Source organism: Sapajus apella, unplaced genomic scaffold (genome assembly GCF_009761245.1).
Source record: "Sapajus apella isolate SASKATOON/1434 unplaced genomic scaffold, GSC_monkey_1.0 scaffold158, whole genome shotgun sequence".
NCBI classification, from domain to species: domain Eukaryota; kingdom Metazoa; phylum Chordata; class Mammalia; order Primates; family Cebidae; genus Sapajus; species Sapajus apella.
The window spans coordinates 415876-435460 of record NW_022437098.1 but is presented as its reverse complement, the minus strand read 5'-3'; the positions used below and the strand labels follow the sequence as shown (position 1 = coordinate 435460).

The window sequence follows — 19585 nt, the reverse complement described above, 5'->3', positions numbered from 1 at the left end:
TCTCATCAACCTATTTTTTCAACCTTAAACTATCGGACCAACCTCTCATTACCAGAATTTGCCAGGCTCATTTCCAGCCACCACCCCACATCCACCGCTCCCCCCTCCCCGCCCTCTATCCCCTCTGTGAAACTTTCCGTGACAGCGCTGTAACAGCTGATGCTTACTGAGTTCTTACTAAGTGCCAGGCTTTATGCTAGGCACTTCCATTTAGTCTTCACAGCAACTCTGACATGGGTACTACTATTATTAAACTCACTTTACAAATAAGGAAACTAAAACACAGGGATGATCCAGCTTGCTTAAGGTTACACTGCTCATAATTGCTAAAGCCAGATAGAAACCCAGCAGCCTTCTGAACCACTGCCCTCTACTGCTTCTAGGACATTCTCATCTCTCCTTTCTCCGAACTGCCATTATACTGTACTGAGGTTTCTGGCATGTGATCTTGTGTCCTGCATGGCTAGTCACTTTCATGTGTGCAGGCCTTATTTACTAAGCTAGACTGTAAACTCCAGGGGTGTAGGGAGCCACTTTACCATTCTTCCTAACACTCAATAAGAAAACGCTCCCAAAAGAATCACTTCTGTGATAAGCACAGTTCTGCTGGAAGGGGTAGGCATTAATCATGTTTTTTATTTTCTGTATTTCATGATGTTTTGACATCTCCGAGCCTTGCTAATCCTGGAGAAATTGCTCCTCCCAGGGCCAGCTAATTCCAAGAGATGGCAAAGAACTTGCCTGTGCACATGCCTTTCACAGGCAAACCAACCAGTCCACAGGCCAGTCACCCGCAGCCACTTCCTTACCCAACTCTCACAGCCCAAGCAATACTGCCACTGCCTACATCACTCACAGCCAGGCACTGCACAACCAGGGACCACCCCTAGAACTTTCCAAAATTATTCAAACTAGCTAATCCTTCATCTGCTTAGACTGCTTGCCTTGCCTTTCCCATGGAAACCCAATAAAGCCTCCTGCCCATGCTTCCCCCAACTCTTTCTGCCTCCCGACCAAACCCAGTGCTTCCTCATGTGACCCTGTGTGGCACGATGCACCCCCTCCTTTTGGGAACTATAATAATAAACTCTTCTTTCAAAAGCAGCTTGTTTCTGTGTCTGTCATCTTGCCAAAGCTGATTAAAACAAATCTGAGATACCTTTTAAAATAGGGAATCAACGTATCTAGACGTCCTGGGCAATGCAAACTCCACCCCCGAGATGGAGAGGGCTCTTGTGGTTCTTTCCTGACTTCCTCAGTCTCCACTAGTGGTAGAAAGGAGGGTTTTCAGGGGGTAGAGGAACAGTCCATCCAATAGAATGGGTCTCGTGAGCTTCATGCCTAGTTTAACAGGGATAGACACCTGACTTGGCTTTCAGTTACACCTTAGTAGTTATTATTTAGCACTGGACTGGAAACTACAATTGTAAACACTCCAAATCTTCAAACTACCCTAATTTTTAACCAAATCTTTAAACTATCCTTTTCTATTTTTCCATAAGGATTAGTAGGAAAATCCTTAACCCCAAAGGGTCTGAAGACAACCTCCACGACAACAAGGAAAGTTGGAAGCTAAGCAACGTGTGGCCATGCTGCAGCCAGCCTTGGGAAATACAGAATTCCAGGAGATGGGTGGGTAGAGGCAGCTCTGAGAGAAGAGGAAGACAACATGAGCCCTGCAAGCTGCCTTCGGGAGGAGAGCAGGCAGAATCTGACCTGGATCTGAGACACAGTTTCAGTCATAAGTGGCCCAGGGAGTTTCCTGGCATTCTCTTAGACTGATCAGTATGAATTCATGCTTAATAGATACTTTCTGAATAGATACTTCAATCATACAAAACTGAGTGTAGTTTTATGATATTCATGGGGATTTAGTTACAGTGCACTTTGTCCTTCTCATTAATTTAAAATATTTTTCTCTTGTCCTTTTCTATATCTCCCTTGAGACAAATATACAGCTTTTCTCCTGTAGCACACATGATACAAAACTGTTCACAGGCTGGGCGCAGTGGCTCACACCTGTAATCCCAGCACTTTGGGAGGCCGAGGCGGGTGGATCACGAGGTCAAGAGATCGAGACCATTCTGGTCAACATGGTGAAACCCCGTCTCTACTAAAAATACAAAAAATCAGCTGGGCATGGTGGCACACACCTGTAGTCCCAGCTACTCAGGAGGCTGAGGCAGGAGAATTGCTTGAACCCAGGAGGCGGAGGTTGCGGTGAGCCGAGATCGCGCCATTGCACTCCAGCCTGGGTAACAAGAGCAAAACTCCGCCTCAAAAAAAAAAACCATTCACAGTGTCCTGATGTTCTAGTGTTCCTATGGAATATCTACACACTTAGCCATGCTCCTCTGAAAGCCATCAGAGAACTCCCACTACACACACACTTCCTGCCAGAGGCTCAGGAACAAGGCAGTGACATACTTAGACAGTGGAAAGCCAGAAGAATCCCAATCACCAAAAACTTCCCCAGGTGTTGTCCTGAGCAGGCAACAGGAACCTAGAATGCCTTAGAGAAACTAGGTGAACCAGAGTCTTTCTCCTTTGGGAATCCAGTGAATTCGGAACTCCTCTATTCAGAAACCTTCAAGAAGGCCCTTGATTTTTAGACACTCGTATTAACAACAAGTAGGAGCTGCATCAAACATCTATTGGGTGCTTGCTATGAGGCAGGCTAGGTACGTTAAGTACATTACTGCATTAAATCCTCACTACCCAATGAGGTAGGTACTATTATCTCCATTTTACAGATGAGTAAATTGAGGCCCAGAGAAGTTAAGATATTTTGCTGAGTTCACAAAGGTATGAGACGCCAGAGGTGACATTTAAATTCACCTGGTTTGGCTCCAGACCCTGAAATCTCAGCACTACACTCTACTGCCTGAAGCCTAGTCCAAGCCTAGATCAAAAATGGCCATTTAAAGCACAGAGCAGTATATTCCATCTTAAACCCATAAGCTGAACCAGATAGGCAACACCGAAACAGGCCAGGAACTCCCTAGAGCCCCAACTGAATATGGATATCCAGCACAACCAGAGACTTCCCCCTCACTCTTAAACGCACCACATCTCGTCACTTATTGGCAAGGCAAGTTATACTATATTGCAGGTCCTGTATTTTAAGGGATGACTAAACTGTACACAGTATATCAAATGGAAGGTATATTTTAATCCTGATCTATAAAACTTCGCTATATAAAATTCTATAATATCATACAGCATTTTACACATTTATACACTGCTGTTAAGGCTAAAATCATACCTTAATGCTGATGCAATAATGTAACATTCTATATATACAAACAGGCAAAATATAATCCAGAAACCATTCTTACCATCAGACACTGGACGAGATATTCTAGAAAGTGTAAGATGGTGGAAAGGTACATAAGAATGAAAAATTGGGCTGGGCGCAGTGGCTCACACCTGTAATTCCAGCACTTTGGGAGGCCAAGGCCAGAGAATTGCTTGAGACCAGGAATTTAAAACCAGCCTAGTCAATATAGCATGATCGCAACTCTACAAAAGAAAAATTTTTTAATTAACAGGGTATGGTGGCATGTGCTTGTACTCCCAGCTACTCAGGAGGCTGAGGCAAAGGATCACTTGAGCCCAGGAGTTTGAGCCTGAACTCCAGCCCGGGCAGCAGAGCAAGACTCTGTGTTTAAAAAAAGAAGAAGAAAGAAAGAAACATTAGGAGAAAACTCCATATTTTAGGCCTACTTATAACCCAACAAATTACCAGCCTTGTTGACATCTTCTTTCACTCCAATTCCTCCCACTACCCAAAGGAAGAATAAGATTTCTCCAGACAAGCTCTGAATGACTGGGAGGGCTGTCACTGCCCCAGTATTCTCTTCAACAACTGAAAAACCTCTGTTCTTTCACCAAATTCTTACATGACACAGTTTCTACAACCTTCATAATCCTAGTCACATGCAAGTTCAGTCACTGTCCCCACTGCAGAATGGTGGGCCCAGGTTTTGAGTACCACGGTTGAAATAAGGTATGAGGAAAGCAGATATGAAAGGAGGGACCTTAATTCCATGAAATGCTTTGCACACTATGGGCCCAAGATTAGTACTATTAAACACCTGTATGGATATCATTCAATTAATGTAGCCTTTAAAAATAAAACGAATTGGTTTAATATTTAAAGATGAAGGTTGCATCAGACCACCTAGTGATTTTTGTCATGCTGGGAAAGAAATTCATAAAACAATTTAAATGCTATTAGAACTAATATAATTTATTACTGTCCATAAATATTTATATACTGGAAACAGGATCTAGATTAATAGAGTTAGGTTACAGGGTTCAGTAGGGTAAAACTGAAGAGACTGGAAAAGAAAATACAGACAAAAATATCAGCTTTTTCAGTAAGAGTTACTCCTCCAGAAACACTGAAAAATACTATTTTAAACAGAAACTATTTTTGAAATTTAGTCCTTAAAGAAGTCATGTAAGATTTCCTTTTTCAATATCAAATGTTCTGCTATGGAGAAAAACAGCTGCTCTAGCTCTTAGAAGAATATATTTCATTAGCCCAAAGAAATTACAGCTACAGATTCCTCAAATCCATGATCAGAAGGGACTCTAAATCCAGTCTCCATGTCCTATAGGAATCCCCTCTAAGACACCCTACAGAATTATCCAGTGACTATTTGAAAAACCCAAGAGATAGTTAATATTGTTTTAAAAAACACATGCACAGCAAAACCACCAAATGGCTATCAATGGATGAATGGATCAACAAAATATAGTCCATCCACACAGTGGAATTTTATTCAGCCAAAAAAAAAAAAAGAAATGAAGTACTGTTGTACTGACACATGCCACAACATGGATGAGCCTTGAGAACACTGTGAGATGTGCAAGGTATGAAAGGCCACATACTGTAGGACTACATTTACATGATTTACATTAAGGAATGACTAATGTCACTCCTGAAATGTCCAGAATAGGCAAATCCACAGGGAGGGAAAGTAGTTGCCAGGGAATGGGGTAAAGGGAGAAAGACGAGTCACTGCCAATCAGTACAGAGATTCCTTTCAGAATGACAGAAATATCCTAAAATTATACAGTGGTGATGGTTGCACTATTTTGTAAATACACTAAAAACCAATAAATCATATCCTTTTAAAGAGTGAACTTTATGGCATGTGAATTACATCTCAATAAAGCTGTTACTTTAAAATCACTCTCCTTCAAAATTTAGCACAGTGTTTCTCAAAGTATAGTCGGAGAACCACAAGCCCAATCAACAACACTGGGGGTGGGAAGTGGGCTGGTGTGAGCGGTGCCTGTTAAAAATGCAGATTCCTGGACATGCAAGGATAGCAGCCAATAATCTACATTTTACACAGGATATCAAGATAATTTTTATGCATCTAGTGTTTCTGAACCAATGAGCTACTTAAACCAACTCTTGCCATCACAAAGCCGTGAAAACAAGATTTCACTAGTCAATGCATATATAAATATTAATACAATCAAGGAATAAATATTTAAAATGAAAAAGCAAGCAAGGTAAAAAGTTCTCTTGTATTATAATCTGTCAGAATTTAGATTCCAGGGTGAATTGTAGCCATGAATGGGGGTATTCTCTACCTATAAGAACAATGCTGCATGTTACTGGTATCTATAAGTGAAGCAGTCTTTTCTGCCCTTCAGTGTGAAACAGCTTTCTCTACAGGAGGAATGCCAGCCTTATACAAACATTAAAAGATGTTCTAGGCCGGGCGCGGTGGCTCAAGCCTGTAATCCCAGCACTTTGGGAGGCCGAGGCGGGTGGATCACAAGGTCAAGAGATCGAGACCATCCTGGTCAACATGGTGAAACCCCGTCTCTACTAAAAATACAAAAAAAATTAGCTGGGCATGGTGGCGCGTGCCTGTAATCCCAGCTACTCAGGAGGCTGAGGCAGGAGAATTGCCTGAACCCGGGAGGCGGAGGTTGCGGTGAGCCGAGATCGCGCCATTGCACTCCAGCCTGGGTAACAAGAGCGAAACTCCGTCTCAAAAAAAAAAAAAAAAAAAAAAAGATGTTCTAACACATAACAAAGTTTTCACTCATTCTTTCTCAGTATTTTGACCTTGCCACTACAATTAGGTTGAGTGGTTCTCAAACGTGAGCGCACACTTAGAATTGCCTAAAGATCTTATAAACACACATACTACCAGGCTCTAAGAATTTGCATTTCCAACAAGTTCCAATGTTAATACTGCTGGTCCAGAGACCAAACTTTGAGAACTGGTTTAATCTTAACTCTGGTCTCCTCCCAACCAGTACTATTTAAAATCCATTGTAAAGTTCAGTGATGCCAAAAATGGCTGCATCTGGCCAATCCTCTAACCATTTACTGCAGGGCTTCCTGTGTAGGACTCTTGCTGCTCAGTATGTTGAGGAAATTCTCATTATTGAAAACTTGTATATGGGTGATAAGCAGGCCCTCTGACGGCAACTCCAAGTAGAAGCACCCTTCTTTATCCCTCCCCCAATTCCTGGCCTCTGTCTGACCTTACAACCCCCACTTCCTACACTGTGCTGACTATTTTTCTGTCCTGTTCTATAGGAAACTATACTTCCTACAACAGGAAAACTGTAGGAAGGGCAAGAGGTACCTCTGTTCCTGTCTTAGACAACTATACTTCCTTCAGTCAGAAAGCAAAACAAGCTCCTCCACCCCAGGATTTATTTGGTGATCATGTCACAGGGCTACAGCTGTGCAGATGAACTCAGCAGGGAGCACTGTATCTAGGGGCGAAATAAGGTCAAGTATAAACTCAAAGGATTGCCAAGGCCAGTAAATAAATCAGTCCATAAAAATAAACAAACAAGAGGCATTCAGATCTCAATATTTCCATTCTAGTTCTTTGTGGGGATAAATATAGAACACAGATTAAATATAGAACACAGATTTCTCAATTCAGAGGTAGATCCAGAATTTACATACTGCAAATGGGTGCCCCGTTCTCTCTAAATGGCTTTTGAATCCACCTCATAAAGGTTTAAAATACACTCCCAGCACCAGATTCTACATAATAAACTGAACATGTATTCAGTTCATCCTTCCCAAGACAAGAGATTTCAACAAATTCCTGGAAATTGAAAAGCACTTGGGATTGAAGTAAGAAAATGCATTTGGTATAGCTTTAATATCTTTAGATCTTCAGGTGCTCGATCATCTTTTAAATTTAAATAGGCAACTGACACTTAATTTGGAGGTCATGTTGAAATGAATTATGAAGCTTTAAAAGTAAGGTTCAACAGTTTATTTTGCTTTGAGATTTCATTTCTTATAAAGGCTAAGATATACATGCTGAAGAAAAAAGTGTAAAGCTGGAAAACATACAGAACTATACCAACAGAAGGAACACAAGGACATGTTTAAAGTGTTTGCCATAAGCTGGTTAAATGTTGCAAATACTACATAACATTAAAATTTGCCATGCAGTACAAAAAATATGACTTTCTAAAACCATTGTAAGAAAATGACTAGGCCAGGTGCAGTGGCTCACACCTGTAAATCCCCGCACTTTGAAGATCAAGGCAGGTGGATTGCTGGATCCCAGGAGTTCAAGATCAGCCTGTGCAACACCGGGAAATGACATCTCTACAGAAAATACAAAAAAATCAGCTGGGCATGGTGGCACGCACCTGCAGTCCCAGCTTCCTAGGAGGCTGAGGCAGCTGGATCGCTTGAGCCTGTGATATTGAGCTTGCCCTGAGTTGTGATCACGCCACTGCACTCCAGCCTGTGCAACAGAGTGAGACACTGTCTCAAAAAAATAAAAAAGAAAATGACTAAACACAGCATATACGGTAACCATGATATTTCCAGAACCTGAAATACTCTCTTATTAGAAAAGGTGTTATGCTACATTCCAAAACAAAAAGATTTGTTACAAACAATAGTCAAAGTCCTTGGGCAACCATTTCCTCAAACGTGACCACTGAAGGATCTTGATTTGGCCAAGATTGCAGACAACACAGAGACCATTGCAGAGAGCAAGCACACAGTTCTGTGCTATGTGCCACTGGACAGCAACTGCTAATGTAATGCTGCTGCTTTTAAAAGTGTAAGTTCTCTGACAAGACATAGTCTTCTGTCATGCTTTTGAATTTATCGTCTGTATTTAGTATAAACGTCCGTTTTCAGGGTCTGGAAAGAACAACCCATTTCTCCTTTGATGAGCCAGATCCTAAACACCAAAACAAATCAGGTTTGTACGAAATCCTGGTCATCACTCTTTATTGAGGTAGTATCTTTTTCTCAGAAATCCTCATATTTAAGTATGTGAATAAGGTAATAAAATATCATTATTAAACACCAATAGAGAATGTACTTCCTATCACAGGAAATTCCTTGATAGAAGCTACTTCTTATAAACTATCAAATAGATCAGATTCATGAAAAATCTGTATGAGAATCAAGTTAAAACTCCAAGGCTTTTAATGCCACCTACTTACTTTCTATTTTTCGGTGACAAGACTAATGATACAATAACAAAACCTGTATCAGCTTATAACTGTGAATAAAAGTTTTGTGTTTTTGATGCTTTGTAAAAGAGATAGGAGTTAGCACCCATTCTTTCTTGATGAATAATGTAGGTTAAGCTCATGAAGATAAGGTGAAAAAACAAGTTCACTGGAAGCATGGATTATCAAACAAGGGAAATTTTTTTTTTTTTTTTTTTTTTCCCAGACACAGTCTTGCTCTGTCGCCAGGCAGCAGGCTGGAGTGCAGTGGCACAATCTCGGTTCACTGCAATCTCCACCTACAAGGGAGAATATTAAAAGGCATATTCTAGAAGTTGCTTACATCTTCTTTACTGAGTCCACTGTAATTAGTTCCCAATTAACATTGTACATATGTATATGTTTTAAACAAATATGGAACAATAAAAAGCAAAAGAGAACAGGCTGGGTGCGGTGGCTCATGCCTGTAATCCTAACACTTTGGGAGGGCTAGGCAGGTGGATCACTTGAGGTCAGGAGTTTGAAACCAGCCTGGCCAACGTGGTAAAACCCTGTCTCCACTAAGAATATTTTTAAAAATTAGCCAGGCATGGTGGCGGGTGCCTGTAATCCCAGTTGCTTGGGAGGCTGAGGCAGGAGAATCGCTAGAGCCAGAGAGGCAGAGGTTTCAGTGGGCCGAGATCATGCCACTGCACTCCAGCCTGGGTAACTACGTCTCAAAAAAAAATGAAAAAGAAAAAGTGAACAGACTAGGGAAAAAAGGCAGGGAGGGGGGAACCTTCTAAGAGTTTTAAGATTTAAGGATATGTTGACATTTCTTCTGCCAACGAGAGACTTTATAATCAGATTCCCAAATGCAAAAGAACTGCTCTAAAAGTACATCACATAACACAGAAACCACGGCTTTTGGAGCTCTGGGAAAAAGATACAAAATCAAATCAAGAGAATATTGAAGAACTATTCACCTAAAAAGTACCGTAAAAAACAAGCTGGCCCAGCACTTTGGGAGGCCGAGCGGGCGGATCAATAGGTCAAGGGATCGAGACCATCCTGGCCAACATGGTGAAACCCCCATCTCTACTAAAAATACAAAAAAATTAGCTGGGCATGGTGGCGCATGCCTGCAGTCCCAGCTACTTGGGAGGCTGAGGCAGGAGAATTGCTTGAACCCAGGAGGCGGAGGTTGCAGTGAGCCGAGGTCACACCACTGCACTCCAGCCTGGCGCCTGGTGAGGGAGCGAGACTCTGTCTCAAAAAAAAAAAAAAAAAAAGCTGGATAAGTCTCTTGATAAAACACTACAAGAGAGAAGTAAAAGTTTGGATCATGCTAGAAAACAGCCAGCTGAGAAGCACTTAATGCGGGGAGTGAGGAAACAAGCAACCAGAAAGCCTTAGTCCTGGTGTCATTTCAGAAACTCTGAAGCTGTCCCAAAACTGCTTTTCCAGCTTGCTCCCTAAACACAGATGGGTAACGTTATCTCCATTTCCCCACTCTCAAAATGACCTCAAAATGATCAGCACCAACAGCCTTCGCCTTCACTGCACTTAGCAAATTAATGGGTTTTTTCTTTAACATTACAAGACACGCTTTACCTAGTATATAAATTTCTCCGTAGACATAAAATAGTACATTTCAAATATTAACCAGTAGGAATTATGACCAACGACTCAACTATGTCCTAGTTCTTCATAACCACTATGATGACTACTACACAGCCCTGAGAAAACATGCATCAAAAACTAAGATTGAAAACTAGTTTCTGAATATGTCTGAGTTATGCCTCTTATTTAGGCAACTATTTCATCCTTTTTGCTGTTTTTTAAGACAATTTTCCTTGTAGAAAAAGTTTTTCTTTCTCATTCTGTCCAAAGATAGAAACAGCCTTTATTTTGTCATTTGGTATAAATCTCAATATAAAATAGAGGTTTATTCTCAAATAGCATGTAAGTTAAATGCATTATGAGTCAAGAAATAAAAAACATCAGTTTTCAAAAGAATTACTCAACATAATTAATGGATGTCAGACTGAACAATGGTCACTAAGCCTAGTAGTGGAAGTAAACACTACTGCTATGAAACAGGCCTAGATGTTGTTTTTCTTGACTCTCAAAGAAATGTATAATGATCTTTGATATTAATCTGTTTACAAAATTTATAATAGAAAGAAGACCAATGGTCCATTCTTGACATTTTTCACAATGTGGAAGAGCTCCACCTCTGACATAATTTCGGTAGTCTAACCTCTGAGCACAGGCTCCCAGGCTTCCTACTCTTCCTCTGGCTTACTTGCCTGTTCTTCTTTCTTCTTTCATTGAGACTCCAGTCCCTTAGCTTTAACATTTTCTCCAATCCATCTGCTTCCTCTGACTCTATGGCAGTAGTTCTCAAATGGGGCTGATTTTGCCCCTCAAGATATTTGGCGACATTTGGGACACTTTTGATGATCACACTGGAGAGGGCTGTTACAGGCATCTAATAGGCACAGGCCAGAGATACTGCTAACATCCTACAATGCACAGTACAGCCCCCACAGCAGAGAATTACACACATTTCAGAAGTGGAGACTCCCTGCTCTATGGTCTTCTCTTTAAAAAAAAAAAAAAAAAAAAAAAATTGAGAGACAGTGTTTCCTCATTGCTGTGTCTCCCAAGCTGGAGTGCAGTGGTGCCATTTCAATTCACTGTAGCCTCGACCTGCCAGGCTCAAGCGATCCTCCAATATCGGCCTCCCCCAAGTAGCTGAGACTACAGGCGTATACCATCACATCTGGCTAATTTTTGTATTTTTTGTAGAGACAGGATTTCACCATGTTGCACAAGCTGGTCTTGACCTCCTGGGCTCAAGGGATCCTCCTGCCTTGGCCTCCCAAGGTGCTGGGATGAGTGAACCACAGTGCCTGGTCTCTATGCCCTTCTTTAGAATAACATGGTTCATTTCTTCAAACACTCTTGGAACATTTTAGCCTCATGTCTCTTGCTCTTTCATCCTTCTAACACAACTTTTATAAAACCAAACCTTTAGTAAATGGAATCATCTACCTCTTCTACTTCTAAACTACTAAGCTCAACAAAAGCTGAATAAATAAATAGCACACTCACAAGACTATCTGACTCTACATATTCATAGATTCCAACGTTGGTAGGACCCCAACATTCCTAGACAGGCAACCCTTCATGTTTCTCGCTATTCTCCCCCTCAAGCCCTGTCCTTTTCCCTCAGTGATTATTCTACCACTTTACTCAATCCCTATCCCAACAAATTAACACAGTATCAGCAAATTCACCTGCTGCACTAAAACGTTTTTGCTCCATCAGACAAGAACTTCCACATATGCCTTCCCCATCCCACACGCTCACTCACGTCTGTGCCTACCCTTCTCCCCATCCCTCCCAAGAGAGTAGAAAAAGTGTCCCTCGCATCCTGCATAGCCTGAAGGTGGCCTGTGTTCTGGAGATCATCTTTTGGTGGCCTCTGGGACCTTGCTTCATCAACCTCCAGCTCCCTAAATCCTCAACCTCAGCATCTTCCTGTTTCCAAGACCTTTCCACCTCAGAAACATGAATGTTCCAGTCTCTTCTTACGGGAAAAACCCACAAATGAACAAACCCTTCCTTAAATCCCCATCTCCCTCTAATTCTTCTTTCTCTCCTCACAGCCAAATTCCTTAAAAGAACTGTCCTCGGCCAGGCATGGTGGCTGATGCCAGGAATCACAGCACTTTGGGAGGCCAAGGCAGGTGGATCACCTGAGGTCAGGAGTTCAAGACCAGCCTGGCCAACAAGGTGAAACCCTGTCTCTACTAAAAATACAAAAATTAGCTGGGAGTGGTGGCAGGCGCTTGTAGTCCTGGCCACTCACCAGGCTGAGGCAGGAGAATTGCTTAAAGCCAGGAGGCGGAGGTTGCCATGAGCCGAGACCACGCCACTGCACTCCAGCCTGGGCGACTGGGCGAGACTCCTTCTCAAAAAAAGCTTAAAGAACTGTCCTCATTGCCTATCCCCCTTACTCTACCCGTTTCAGGCCACCGTTCACTGCTTACATCCATACCATGCCACTAAAACTCCGCTGTGGAGGCCGATGACTTCCTAGTTACCAAGTGCAGTAGGTTCTTCCAGCTCTTAATTTTGCAGCATTAATACAAATAAAAAGGCCCTCCTTAAAATTTCTCCTTTAGTATTTGTGATACCATTCTTTCCTCTCTATCTTGCTTGCTAGGTGCGTCCTATAGCTTTAGCTTCGATGCTTCTCACTTGACTGTGCAAACCATTCTCTAGTCCCTTCAAATCCGTATCTCTAGCTGTGATCCTTTAACTAAGTTTTCCTAGTGAATGACACCACCATCTAACCAGTTGCCCAAGCCAGACTCCTGGGATTATCCTAGATTTCCTAATCTCACCCATATATAATCAATTTCAAAATCAATTTAAGTGTCTCTGCTGTCTGTCATATGAGTATATCCTCTCTGCAGCCTTTCTAATTTGGGGCATTATCTCTCATCCAAAACATAAGAAGAATGGTAATTAAACACATATAAGCCAAAAACTTGGAGGCCTCGCTTATAAATAAGGATGCTACATAAATACAAAGAGATGTGATTTGAAAGAACATAGAACATTGTTCTTTTTTTTAAAAGGGTTCTATGGATACCCCATTTGTCCTGATGTGACTATTACACATCAAATGCCTGTAACAAAAATACCTCCTGTATCTCATAAATATATACCCTACTACCTACTCACAAAAACAAAATATTAAAAATTAAACCCTGTAAATAATGGATTCTAATACTATGTGAATACAGTCAAATAATTTAATCATCCCAGGCTTCAGACTCCCAGCTGATCAATGAAGAGTAAAAAAACCTCTTTGAGCCTTTAACATTCATTCTATAACTCTGCTTCTACCAGGCATTACCGACAGTTCACGCCTCCAAATACACACTATTCTTGCTACATACACAAGATATTACTGGTGCCAATGAAAAACAAAACAAAACAGGCTGATGTGTCTCTACTGATGCCAAAATATATCAAGCACATCCTGATTTCCATCACTTTCTAAAACTAAACCTTCAGTTACAAGTGTCAAATAAGGCCAGGCACGGGGAGGCTCATACCTGCAATCCCAGCACTTTGGAAGGCCAAGGCGGGCGGATCACCTGAGGTCAGGAGTTTGATACCAGCCTGACCAACATGGAGAAACCCCGTCTCTACTAAAAATACAAAATTAGCCAAGCATGGTGACGCATGCCTGTAGTCCCAGCTACTCAGGAGGCTGAGGCAGGAGAATTGCTTGAACCCAGGAGGCAGAGGTTACGGAGAGCAGAGATCGCGCCATTGCACTCCAGCCTGGGCAACAAGAGCAAAACTCTGTCTCAAAAAAGAAAAAAAAATGTCAAATAAATAAAATGTATGCAAATGAAAAAGCCAAGGAAAACAAAAATCATAATGGAATTGGCTATTTATATAAAAATGCTATTTCAAAATAATTTCTTCAGGAAACAACACTAAGTGATGAGTTAACAGCAAAATGAGTGCACTATAAACCACTGTAACAGTCAATAACAATATGAGCAAAAAGCTCTTCCTACCCGTAGAACAGTAGAGTGAGAACTGTACAATATCCAAAGTCAAATACCAGAACCATTTACATGCAATATAAGATCACACACAGTTTCAGGATCTGCTTTTCAAAGACAAGGCTCTCAGAGAAGAATAAGAACTAGGCTGTGGCCAGGCGCAGTGGCTCACGCCTGTAATCCTAGTACTTTGGGAGGCCAAGGCGGGCAGATCACCTGTGGTTAGGAGTTCAAGACTAGCCTGACTAACATGGAGAAACTCCATCTCTACTAAAAAATACAAAATTAGCCGGGCATGGTGGTGCATGCCCGTAATCCCAGCTACTCAGGAGGCTGAGGCAGGAGAATCGCTTGAACCCAGTAGGCGGAGGTTGCGGTGAGCCAAGATGGAGCTATTGCACTCCAGCCTGGGCAACAAGAATAAAACTCTGACTCAAAAAAAAAAAAAGAACTAGGCTGTTAAAGTGCAGTGAATTCCAGTTAAACGTTGTCACCACAATCAAGTAAAAGGCACCGTGGTTTCCATTTTGACAGTCTGGGTTCAGCTGCTCCTCCACTGCCTACTAAGCTCAGATGTAATTTTTAGCTTTAAAGAAAGTAGAAAAGGAGAAGGTGGAGGGAGACTGTGGCAGGCAAAACAATTTAAACTGCAAATCTGGTACTGGCAAAACCTTAGGATAAATGAACTCAAGCCAGGCCTGGCAGGGCAGCTCACGCCTAAAATCCCAGCACTTTGGGAGGCCGAGGCAGGCAGAATGCTTGAGCTCAGGCATTCGAGACCAGCCTGGGCAACATAGTGAAACCCTGTCTCTACCAAAACTACAAAAAATTAGCCAGGTGTGGTGGTGCGCGCCTGTGGTCCCAGCTACCCTGGGAGCTGAAGTGCGAAGTTCTCTTGAGCCTGGGAGGTGGAGGTTGCCGTCAGCCGTGATCGTGCCACTGCACTCCAACCTGGATGACAGAGTAAGACCCCCATCTCAAAAAAATAAAAATTAAAAATAAAATTAACAATATACTGCTTATTCTCAAGTAGTTAACTATGGACACCAAAAGGGTCAATAACAGCTCTTAGCTGGCCTTGGTTTAAAATACATACCTAGGCTAGATGCAGCGGTTCGGGCCTGCAAACCCAGCATTTTGGGAGGCCAAGGCAGAAGGATTGCTTGAGCCCAGGAGTTCAAGACCAGCCTGGATAACACAGTGAGATCCTGTCTCTACAAAAAAAAAAAGTTAAAAATTAACTGGGCATGGGGGTGCATGTCTGTGGTCTCAGCTACTTGGGAGGCTAGGATGGGAGCATCACTTGAGCCCAGGAGGTTGAAGCTGCAGTGAGCCAAGATTACGACACTGCACTCCAGCCTGGTTAACAAAGGAAAACCTTGTCTAAGAAAAATAAAATAAAATACACACCTGAAAATGGGTACATTCCTTGAAAACCTCAGCAGGAGCATTATTTCCCTTTGTTGATACAGTCAATTTTTACAACTTTTTCAAGAAAGGAGGAGAGGGAAAGAGAATTGTACTGAGAACATGTGTTTATGTGTGGTCAATGCCTAATGGCGCGTTTTTTAAAAAGAGGTACTTATCCATATAGAACTATGATAACATAAGTGCAATAGTGTATACCTTTGTAGGGCACAATAAATAAATGTGTAAATCAATTGGTATTAAAAAGTAAAGAGTGTTTCCATGTATTAGCAGACCATAATTTAAACCACTAAAATGGCCCCCACATTCAAAACAGAAATTAAAGGTCCATTATTTTGATACATATAATAAAATGAAATATCCAAGCAAAGTGCCTACTTTATTACAAACACAATGAAAGTAGATTTAATTAACATTTTCTCAGAATGGCTTAGGATAAAGGATTCCCATTAGGGTAATTTAATTGTCTAGTAAACTTGTAATTATCACATATCAAATATCACTCAAGGAACACTTTTTCTTTCTTTTTTTTCCAGGGAACACTTTTTGTGTTCTTGCTTTGTTTTGTTTTTTTGGGACAGAATTTCACTCTTGTTGCCCAGGCTGGAGTGCATTGGTGTGATCCTGGCTCACCACAACCTCCACCTCCCAGGTTCAAGCGATTCTCCTGCCTCAGCCTCCCGAGTAGCTCAGATTACAGGTATGTGCCGCCACACCCAGCTAATTTTGTATTTTTAGTAGAGATGAGGTTTCTCCAAGTTGGTCAGGCTGGTCTCAAACTCCCAATCCGCCCACCTCGGCCTCCCAAAGTGCTGGGATTACAGGTGTGAGCCACTGCACCCAGCCCGAGGAACACTTTTCTAGAACTAAAATGCAATTTTCAAAGACCTAAAGTCAAAACCAGACTAATAGTAGTATCAGCAAACACTTACATGGCACTTTCCATATGCCTGGCATTTTTCTAAGCTCTTTACACATATTAACTCATTTTATCCTCACAAGTCTTCCAAGTATTCTTATTATTTCCATTTTACAAATGAGGAAACAGGTGTAGAGGGGTCAAGTACCTTGCCAGGGCTCACTGTGCTGCTAGTAAGTGACAAAGCTAAGATTTAAACCCTACCAGTCTGGTTACAGAGTCTCTAGGTTTAATCGCTAGGCTTCACTATCTCTTGGTGATGTGATATTGAGGAATATACTACAAAAAATATAGGCAAACTTGTTTGTTTTTTTAGATGGAATCTCACTCTTGCCCAGGCAGTGCAGTGGTGTGACCTCAGCTCACTGCAACCTCCACTTCCCAGGCTGGAGCGATTCTCCTGCCTCAGCCTCCCAAGCAGCTGGGACTATGGGCATGTGCCACCAAGACCAGCTAATTTTTGAATTTTTAGAGACAGGGTTTCACCATGTTGGCCAGGCTGGTCTCAAACTCCTCACCTCAAGTGATCCACCCACCTGGGCCTCCCAAAGTGCTGAGATTACAGGCTTGAGCGACCACGCCCAGCTGTCAAACTTAAAATGTAAAGCAGTTTGGGGGCCAAGCTCTGAGAAGATCACCATGTTTACAACACAGGACAATATATTATGTTCAGGACTACATAAGGGGAGGTCAAAAATCTACTCAGGATTCTGAGTGTTTAAGATGACAAGAAATTGTATAGTACATTTATTAAATTTCCACCTCAAAGAGTCAATATACTTTTCATTTCTAAAGAAGCTCTCAACTGTAAAATTACCCATTCCCTGAGGGCTCCAAACAGCAGGGTTTCACTGCACAATCTTGTTTGCCATTTATCTCATTCTTAAAGATAAGGATGGGGTGTGTGTGTGTGTGTGTGTGTGTGTGTGCAGAAAGGATCACAAATTAAGCTTTCCAGGTGTTCTGTTTTAACTCCAGGAATATGGGAACTTAATACAGTATTAAAGATATTAAAAAGTGTCAAATCATTTGCGTAGGTGAACAAACTCATATTGTGTGTAACTATTGTAAAAACTCTAAAATTTGATCATTAGCAGAGTTCTTTAAAAAACAAGGAAAGTGCAGGCTTTAAAGTCTCATTGGCAGACCTAAATTTAAATCTTGGTTTTGCCATTTAGTTAAGTGTGAATTTTTAGCAAGTCAATTTCACATAACCGAACCTCAATTTCCTACTCTGTAAGTTGGGAGTAATAATTCCTAACTCAAAAGGTGGTTGCATGAAGTAAAGAGAAAACATACGCAAAGTGTTGAACATAGTCCCTGGTATAAAGCAGATGAGCCAACAATAAGCAACTATTATACCCTAACCTTATTCTACTTTGTCCCTCAAATATTGGAAGGAATCTAATCTTCCCAATTAGCAAGTCATTGGTAGGTTTACCAGAATTATACGTACAATATACACTATTCGAAATGGAACACACTGAAAGTATTTAAAAAATACAAAACCAACCATCAATGAGATCAAGGATTTCAGAATTCTGCTTCTCATCCCATATACCCGGCATCTATTCTGTCAGGTTTTGTAATAACCCATATTATTTCTTTATCAACCACATGAACCTTATTGGTTTGTTTGTTTGTTTTTTTGCGATCTAAACATCCCTAGCGGGTTATGTTACTTATTTTGAGAGCTACCTTTGCAAGAGTAATTGTCATCACTGCTCGAAAACCAAAAGGAAATGCAGGTACAAGGGGCATTTTATGCAACGCTATTAACTGTTGCATGCATCTCAACAGTGGATTGGATCCCAAGCGGATCTTTTATTATCACAATAGGTAATCACATTACTGTGCCACCCCTTCCCCGCCCATGCATGCGTTAATGAGCAAAACTCCAGACTAACAGAGTATGAATGTTCTATAGGGACACCAAAACTCAAAACTGGGTGCTCTCAGTAAAGCTCCTCCAGGGGAAGGAGACGTGCATGGGATTCACTGCAAGTGGAAACGAATCGAATCGGAAACTGTTTTGCCTATTTACGACTGGAAATGAGCCCTGTGGGGCTAGAAGCCGAGACCGGCAGGTGGCCGAGGGCCTGGAGGGAAGAGACGAACGAGGAGGCACCGAGAGGCTGAGAAAGGTCTGTGCCGCCGGGGAAAACACAGCCAGGGCCCATGACCCCTCTACAGCTGAGGTGCTGAGATGTGACCGCTCCGCCCAGTCCCCAGAACGTGTTTCAGCCCCAGGAATCCGAGAGGACTCAGGAGGGGATGGGAGTCCTCGCTGTCGGGCAAAAGTGAGGGTAAGGGAGGGTTCCCCGTCGCCTTCAGAACGGAATGGTGCTGTCCCCGCCGCCATCCCGACGCCGGAGGTGAGGACGGCAGGGACCAACAGGGAGCGAACAGGTTACCTGTCTCAGCCGCCTCCCACCGGTCTCCACTTCCGCAGACTCGGGGTTACTACGGGCTACCCCGGCACGCGCCGAGTGACGTCATCCACGCGCGCCCGGGGCGGCAGTCCGCCTGGCCCGTCTGGGCCCGCCTTCCGCTGAGCCCGCCCCCTTGGGATGATAGAGCGGGACCGGCCGAGGGAGGTCTGCGCAGGCGCGGCCTAGGAGGGCAGGAGCAGCTTGGCTTGCTAGGGCTTGTAGGGTTGCCCAGGTACCCTATTATTCCTAATTACAAAATCTTTATGACACTTAAAAAAAAATCATCAATCTGGGAAACATGTGGAGGCTCCATCTCTACAGAGAAATTTAAAAATTAGGCGGGTGTGGTGGCGTGCACCTGTGGTCCCTGCTACTTGGGAGGCTGAGGCAGGAGGATTGCTTAGGCCCACGAGGTCGAGGCTGCAGTGAGCTATGAACGTGCCACTGCACTCCAGCCTGGCCACAGGGCGGGACTCTGTTTCTGATAAAAGAACATTTTAAAAGTTACTGAAATACGGATGTGCAATTTTTTTTCCTTAGCCTACTCTCACCTCTGCTGCATGTGACTTTTGCTCATATATTCATTCCACCACAATTTAAGGTCCTCCTGTGTGCCAGGCAAGCACCGTTAACAGACGCTGGGGAAACAACCGGGAACAAGACGGACATTACTTTCTACTTGAGCCAGGAAACATTAAATGTAGAAAGAAAATAGTAAGTTGCTGAGAAATTAAAGGAAGACA

At 42.4% G+C, this 19585-nt stretch overlaps 1 protein-coding gene across 19 annotated transcripts in view; it reads right to left on the bottom strand.

Annotated features, from left to right (window-relative positions):
• Nucleotides 1-18977, bottom strand: part of AOPEP (aminopeptidase O (putative)) — a 377149-nt gene extending 358172 nt beyond the window's left edge. For all 19 annotated transcript variants that reach the window (XR_004264993.1, XR_004264994.1, XR_004264996.1 and 16 more), the window contains exon 1: nt 18825-18977. The gene's annotated coding sequence lies outside the window, so the exon portion shown is untranslated. The remainder of the gene's footprint in view (nt 1-18824) is intronic.
• Between the last annotated feature and the right edge of the window lie 608 nt (nt 18978-19585).